Source organism: Tiliqua scincoides, chromosome 4, assembly GCF_035046505.1.
Source record: "Tiliqua scincoides isolate rTilSci1 chromosome 4, rTilSci1.hap2, whole genome shotgun sequence".
In the NCBI taxonomy this organism is placed as follows: domain Eukaryota; kingdom Metazoa; phylum Chordata; class Lepidosauria; order Squamata; family Scincidae; genus Tiliqua; species Tiliqua scincoides.
This window is the reverse complement of record NC_089824.1, coordinates 43,453,788-43,461,965: the sequence shown is the minus strand read 5'-3', so window position 1 is coordinate 43,461,965 and position 8,178 is coordinate 43,453,788.

The window sequence follows — 8,178 nt, the reverse complement described above, 5'->3', positions numbered from 1 at the left end:
TTGGCCTCCCTGTGCCGTCACGGGCCCTGGGGAAGGTGAGTTTGTGCTGGCCGACCTCAGCTGGCGCAGGGATCTGGGGAGGGTGGGCAAGAGACAGGAGGAAGGCATTCCAGGGCAGCGGGAGGGCGAGTGGCAGGTGTTCCTGAGGTTGGATGGGGAACAGGAGGCAAGGCCAGAATCCAGTGGTTATGGTGGATCCTAACCCCATTCCTGAGCAGTCTGGGCCAGTCCCAAGCTGCTTGGATTTGTGCTACCTCCAGAGCTGGCGCAGATTCAAGTAGCCTCCTTGGGCCTGCAGTGGCTCTCCCCAGGGTAAGGGGAAGTGATTCCTTTTGCTCCGGGCTGAGCCACTAAGCGCCCAAATCTCGCACTGAATACAGCGCAGGTCCACTAACCTGCCTGTTCTAGTGCAAGTTAGGATTGCACTGCATGTTCTGTTTTTGGTCATGTTTTATTTGAAGCAAGACAAACAAATAGCTTTTAGGAAAATGCAAGGATGTTTACAGAAAGGTTGCACCCCATAAATGTAATATGTTGGTAGTCTGTGTCACTGGCTAAAACATCAAGGTATAAAACATTGAGTATTGTAACAGCACTCCAATATTGGGGTGCTAGATGTGCGACCTTTTACTCAATGCCTGGCCAACATGTATTCATATGTCATTAAAGCCCAGTGCTACATGTATTCAGTGGGCCTGGTAGCCAGTGTGCATAGAACTGTGGCACAACAGAATCCTCAGCATGTTCAATCAGAAGTAAGTCACAGCCCAACTCTAACTGAATTCCCAAAGCGGCAATGCAGCAGCGTCAACATGGGCTACACTGCATTCTGCGGGGGAAACTTGGGCTGCTGCAGGTCTCCTTGGGGTAAGGAGACATTTGTCCTCTTGCCCTGGAGAAAGCCCCTGCAGATGCAATGGATCAACTAGGACCTGCACCAGTGATATTGCTGGCACAAGTCGATCCATATCAACAGATCAAGCATGAGGAGTGGGATAGGATATGGCACACACTGGTGTCGCCAATCCTGCCCCCATCCTGGGCCAGAGCCGTCCACCCTGTCCACCATCACCAGCCTCTCTCTGCCTGATTCTACTCTTCCCTGCCCCAGCACCAGACTTACCTGCTCCAGCAGGAAAAGTGCTTTATGTCGCTTTTGTGCCAGCAGAGGGCACGGTCTATCAAGGCAGTCCAGGATAGGATTGGGCCAACAGTATCATATATGGTTAGTCAGTGTCGTACTGGAATCGTGGAAGATCTGGCAAGGAGGTAGGGTGTGGTGTCAGCAGTAGCCCCTTTAAGGGTAAGGCCTGGGCTTTCAGCAAAGGGTGTGTTGCACAGCTGCAGCCACTGAAGGCAATAAGGCTCTCAGGCATAAAAGTGCCTGCTGAAGGGAGAGTTTGGTGTGGGTAACAGAAGGAGGAAAACTTGAGGAAGGACAGACTGGATTAATGGTGAATGGACTTTGGAGACTGCTGGAACTTGGTGTGTGGCTGTTGTACCCAAGACCTGCTGAGGACCAAGGGGCTGCTGTAGGGGTGGGAGGCTGCTGGCAGGAGAGAGGACCTCTGCAGGTTGAACAGGTGAGCTACCCTGGAGGTGGGGTCCAGCAGGACTGCAAGGCAGAACCAGGGTCATTCTTGGGTGAAAAAGGGGTGCTAATTAGCTAAATGTGGGCATAAGTCTCCAGGCAGAGACTGGACTGGGAATTTGGCAGAAAGTGTTTACTCAGTGGTTCTAGTTGTAGAACCAAATACCTTATGGTGTTGTCAAAGAAGTGGTGGTTCTGAACATGACTCTCCCATAGTCCCTCCCTGCTTCAGTATGTTGTGTAAAACCAGTGTTTATTTTTTCCCTTTTGCAAAGCTAAGATTTTCAGAATATGACATGTACTTATGCTTCTTTGGATTAGAGAAAAGCGTCTCTTTCTCAGTTTGAAATGTTTCAGAAGGTACAATACCACACACTTCTGTTATAGCTGATGAAGTTGCATCAAATTATTTTAACTTCTACAATTGCTGAGTGGCACAAGCAATAACCTTGTGAAAAGCACAGGCCTAAATGGATCTCCTAAACCAGTGTCACTCCTAAACTGCAAAAGTATCAATTGGAATCAAGTGAAGAACCACCTGGTATTTGGATGAACCAGGAGCATGCCTAGTATCCAGTTCTTCTACTCTTTTTTTTTCCTCCCCTAGCTGCACAAGGGACAGAATTAGTTGGGGAGGATACAAGGATCTTGTGCAATGTGGGTCTGGTTGAGCAGTTCAGTTCAATTTCACCAGAAGATTGTACTCAACCAAAGTCATGTTACATGAGATCCTTGTATCTCTCTCCCCCCCCCCCCCCCACTATCTGTCCAGTGATCTAACCCAGTGGTTGTCAAAATTTTAGTGCCGGGACCTACTTTTTAGAATGAGGATCTGTTGCGACCCATTGGAAGTGATGACATGGCCAGAAGTGACATCATTGAACAGGAAAATTTTAACAATTCTAGGCTGCACTCCTACCCACACTTACCCAGGAGAAAGTTCCATTTACTATCATTGTTAAAAGCATAGACATAGTAGCCTGTTAAAAGTACAAATATGTAACATGTCCCCAAATACAGTCACATATCATGGTAGCATCAAGTCTAATAAATTTAAAATAAAATATTGAAATGAATGGGGACCCACCTGAAATTGGCTCACAACCCACCTAGTAGGTCCCGACCCACAGTTTGAGAAACATTGCTCTAACCAATCGCATCCTTGATTCCCCCTTTACTTCTTGCTGGATGCTTCTAACATTCCAGAAGCTTCTGTAATGTCTCCACATCCTGAAATTCTGCTGTCACTATCCTGGGATGCTTGCCTGAGCCCCTTTGAAATCAGCACTGTTACTGAAAGGCTGCATGGTTGGGGCAGGAGGTCATTTTGTGGATTACTCATCTTTACATCTGCCTTTCCCAAGAACAACAGACTCTAGCAGCCCACCCCACCCCCCACTGGGATTGACATGCAACTGCTGATTAGGCATTCAAGTCTCTGTCAAGGAGTAGGTAGGGATGCCCAGGTGATTGTAAACAGTCCAATCAGTTGGACCCATCACATAATCAATCCTGCTTCCTTTTAGCCTTAGGTAGAAGGATGCTTGTAAGTGTTGCCTGGTTCATTGTAGCAAGTAGCTGCAAAAGGCAGGCCCATACATTTGTCTGCATAGCAAGCAAAAGGACCAGATTCTAGGGTCAGTGTAACTATAATAGGAACACTATTCAGTTAATTGCATGTTTTATTTGCTACTTGCATTTTAATTGTCTTGCCAACAACCCCACCTTTGCTGTTCCTGTTTGCTTTAATAATATGCCTTCGTATCCCCCTTCCCATTGGTTTTGCTCCTTCAGTCTTTAATAAACTCTTTATATCTTTTACTGATTTATCTGCCTGGACAAAGTTCAACAGGTTCAAAGAGGCAACAGGTTACTATGTCTCTCAGGTTTCCAATAACCTCTCCCTTAAGTTACTAAGGGACAGAGAGTCTCCCATTTTGGGGGACTGAGGTTCCCAAAGGCAACTACTTTCTAACTCAGCTTCCTAGCCATGGTTATGGCAGTGCAAAGACTACTAATTTCCAAGTAAATCTCAGTCAGACCTGTAAAAGGAGTGAAGAGCAAGGGAGAAAGGCTGCTGTGAACTGCTGCGTCCTGCACAAGCTTTGTCCCTTCGCTCCTCTTCCTTTACAAGTCTGAATGGAGCAAGTATTAGGAAATGGGAAAAGGCCGACAGCCCAATCCTAGGCATGTCTACTCAGAAGAAATTTCCATTGAGTTTAATTGGGCTTACTCCCAGGAAAGTGTGCATAGTCTTGCAGCCACAACGATAAAGGGAGTAGGATGAACAGTTGCAGTGTGTTTGTGAACAGTTTGTGCAATGAACAGTTTGAGCTCTTGGCCATGTTTGTTTTATTTCATAGATTTCTATCCCACCTGAACCATGAAGATCTGCAAAGCTATATATACATTGATCATAACCACAGGAAATACTTATGTGCCAAAAAGTAGACATCTAGCGTAAGACATCTAAGATGTGCATCCATTGCACATCTTTCTTTGATAAAAATGAAAATCCTTTTTGCTTCATTATCTATCGTTCATGTCGTAGACATTCATCTGCCTGGCAATCTGGTCCTCCAAGGGTTACAACATTACCATTGTCCTTTGCAAATACAATTCACATCTGTTCTGACAACTTATTTCAGCCTGATGCGACTTGAAAAGGTCGAGATTAATCCCAGAAAATCAGAGTTCTATTGGAAAGGCCAAATCAACTTTAATTGTAGCACATTGCTATTTATATTGACATTTAGCCACAGTGGAGCATTATTCTTTTTATCGCTATTGTTTGTTTGATTCTGGAATTGCTGTTAAGCTAAGCTGTGTGTTATACTGCATAATCGGCTCAGCTTGTATCCTAATGTGAGTTTTGCTGACCCAGGACATACCATGTATATATGTTTAAGAAAGAATTGTACTTATGCAAATGAGTGTTGGCACATTTTTCCAGCTGTGTTAGTTTAATTCAGTAGGGTACACAACATCTGGGCAGGGTCTAAGAAAGCAAAAGGTGAATATTTAAATTGACATTAATATTGGTGTTTGGCAGGGGTGTCAAACATAAGGACCATAGGGTGGATGTGCCCCCCATAAGCTCTTTATTCGGCCCTCAGGCTCTCTCAGCACTACCATCAGCTGCTGAGCTATGCTATCACTGCTGAAAGGGCAACCCACATGATAATTGGGCCATATCTTGAATATGTGATCAAGATTTGCGTATTGTCTGTTATTTGCAACCAATGAGTTTCTAAGTGGGGATAAAGTGCTTATTTCTGGTCATGACCTGCTTACTGACATCACTTCCTGCTTTATGACATCACTTTGGCCCTCAACAGGCATCATGAATGCTATTAGGCCTGCTGTATGAAACGAGTTCGACACCCCTGTTGTATGGCACGATCTAAAGGGCTTTGAAACTAGTTCCATGAGCCCTTTATGGTTGTTTAGAGCAATCTGCTTTAGAAACTGAGCAGAGTTTTCAAAAGCCATTTGTGACAGGACAAAGGGGTCAGTTGTTCAAAAAGAGTGTCAACATTTGCACCTTGTCAGTGGAAGCTAGTGCAGCATAGTGGCTAAGAGGGGATGTAGAACACGCCCAGTTTAAAGCTCATCTCTGCCATGAACTCAGTAGGGACCTTACGCAAGTGACATTCTCTCTGACTCAAGCCCATCAAGGGGTTAATAAGATTTATCATACAGGTCTGGATTATATCAGACTAAGAACATGAATTACTTTGCATGCTCAAGGAAGCACTGTACAAATGTTACATACTATTAAAAGCCCACTGTGTGAGCCTCAGCAACTATTTGAATCTCAGACCAATGTTTTGAAAAACTGCATGCAACAGTTACAGACTGTGGTTTCCTGACTTCTTAAGGAAAGGGACAGTACAACCACATTTGACTGAGGGACGCTGAGTTTCAAGCACCTTCCTAACTTACAATTGGTTTCCAGCACTTGTTATCAGCTGAGCCATGAGGTGAAGCGTTGGCTTTCAGTGCAAATCAAAAGAATCGTGGCAATGCTTTGATGTCTAGCCTGAAGAAAAATGCTGAAAATGGTGCAAAGGTGTGTCATAACAGCTGGCAGGCGCTCCTATACAAGCATCATCTTTTGATATGACAGGCATTTACAGGAACGTTGCCAGAGACAGCTGTTCAAGTACCTCAACAAACAGCAAGTCCATACGAATATTTGCCAAATTAATTTTTTCCTTGACAATCCATCAGAACAATTATGTTTGGGCTTAAGGTAAGCCAATGTCAAGTGACGAATTTTGGCACTGCAATATGTGGCCCCTGCTTGCACGTCACTATTTACTTTGTTTCAGCTTGCACCTTTAAGTCACATTTTTAAAATGTAGTTTGTCTTAAATGAAATGACATCCTGGTGATTACTGTTTGAGGATTTAAAAACAATTGTATTCCATCTTTCCCTTTCTGAAAGGAAGGTACTCAAGGCAGCGCTCAAAAAGTTTAAAATAAAACAGCAATAAAAGCTGAACATTGCACAATAAAAACATAGCAGGCCTGCTGAAATCAAAACCAAGAGACCACAAGAAACAGAACATTATACCAACCAAGAAGTTTCAGAAAGCACAGCTCAAGGGCTTGATGAAAAGGAAAACTGCCTTCCCCCATATTCCTCCTTAAATACTGGGGGCACACCTAGCTCTGTGACTGGGCAGATGATGCTCAGGTGCAACGGTATGAGCGGCCCAAGTAATTTCCTCATTCCAGAAGTTGACCAAGGCTTCAGTAGAATTGCTGATCCTAGCAGGAAAATAGCTCAGAGCTATTAGATATCTATTCGGATCCACAAGCCTCTGGAGTGGGGTGAGCCTTCTGAATGGGCACTCCTACTCTTGTGGGGGAAAGAAGCACCAATTATTCTAAACCAGGGGTGTCAAACTCATTTCATAGAGTGGGCCAAATAGCATTTGTGGCACTGCTGAGGGCCGGAAGTGACATCATTAAGCATTAAACAGATGATATCCAGAAATAAGCACTTTGTTCTCACTTAAAAGTGGCACTGCTGAAAGAGCAGCTCTGGAAGAGCCCAGTTATAATGGGAGTTGGATAAAGAGCTTCTGGGGATTGTATCTGGCTCCTGGGCAGATTGCTGATCTAAACCTGCCCCCCCTTCAGGCAATGATCTGACTGTAACGAAGTACATGAAGTTACACTTCATCATGAGATCACCATTGTTCACCAATGAGCACCAGATTCAAAAGCGCTGCATCTTGAGTAAGGTCAATATTACTTTAGATAGGCCTATGGTTGTCATGGTGCACATGAAATCCTGAGCTGCATCTATGCCAGGGTCTTAGCATGGCCACTGAAGTACCCTGTACCACAAACCTGGGGCCACCAAAGTCACTGTTGAACTCATTCTGCAATTTCATGCAGGACTAATGTTGGGCAGCAGCATGGTATTCTGTACACCAACATAATCCCAATCCTGTCTTGCCTATTCAAATCAGGACCAAACACTCAAAACGGGGCAACTTGTGTAGTGGGTATTAGATAAGGTATGATAGACTATGTCACTTCACCTCCCCAAAACTGAGACCATAGTTGCTCAGTACTTGGAAACTTGAAGGACAAACCTGGGACACACCAATCTCTCCTGCGTCATCTAAACAGTACATGCCAGATCAATGTGCTCCTAGGTGAGACAGGTCTTATTATTAACCAATCTGTTATTCAACAGCAGCCATTTCAGACTAGAGGGGCTGCTGCTAGCACCACCTAAAACCATTGTTTGAGTGAGTGACCAAAAGGAAATGGTTTGTAGATGACTAGTGGCTCAACTTAGAGGGGAAAGTGCTTCCCGGCTGCTGTGTGGTACCCCACTGGATTCAGATCTGCACCAGCTCTGTTGCTGGCAGAGCTCTGAGGGGCCTGCTGGGACTGCTTTTGGCCCGGGATGGGGGTTTGAGATGCAAGAGATGCCATTGCAATCTTCCCCCGCCCCAAACCAATCTCTGCCCCTCTGCTGGCAGAATCCCACTGGCAGCCAGTCTGTGTCATGCTGGCTGCTTCCCGGCTGCTGTACTGGTGACCATGCAACAGCCACCGGTGGAGGGGCTGCCACAAGAGTAGGGCCATTGTAACATTGGGTATAGGTTTGGGGTGTGAAGCTGCAATCTTATATATACTCACCTGGGAGTGTGGGCACAATCCCATGTATGTCTACACAGAAGTAAGTCCTACTGTGTTCAATGGCACTTGCTCCCAGGAAAAGGTGAACAGGATTGCACCCTAAATCACATTAAACTTAATGGGATTTACTTCTGAGTAGAATGCACACAGATTGTACTGTTAAGAGACTGATTTGTTAAATCAGGACTTCTTGGTTCAAATCTTGCCTCTGCCATGAATGTACTAGGTGGCTTTCGGCAAGTCATTCCGTCTTATTTCCTTGCTTTCCTCCTGCAATGTAGGGATAATAATACTTTCCTATTTTACAAGATTCTTGTAAAGATTACATCATTGCTTCTAGAGGTCTTTGCACACTCAAAAAGTGCTATATACAAGTGTTATTATTAAGCTGCCTTGCATCACCATTGGATTTCTATGGT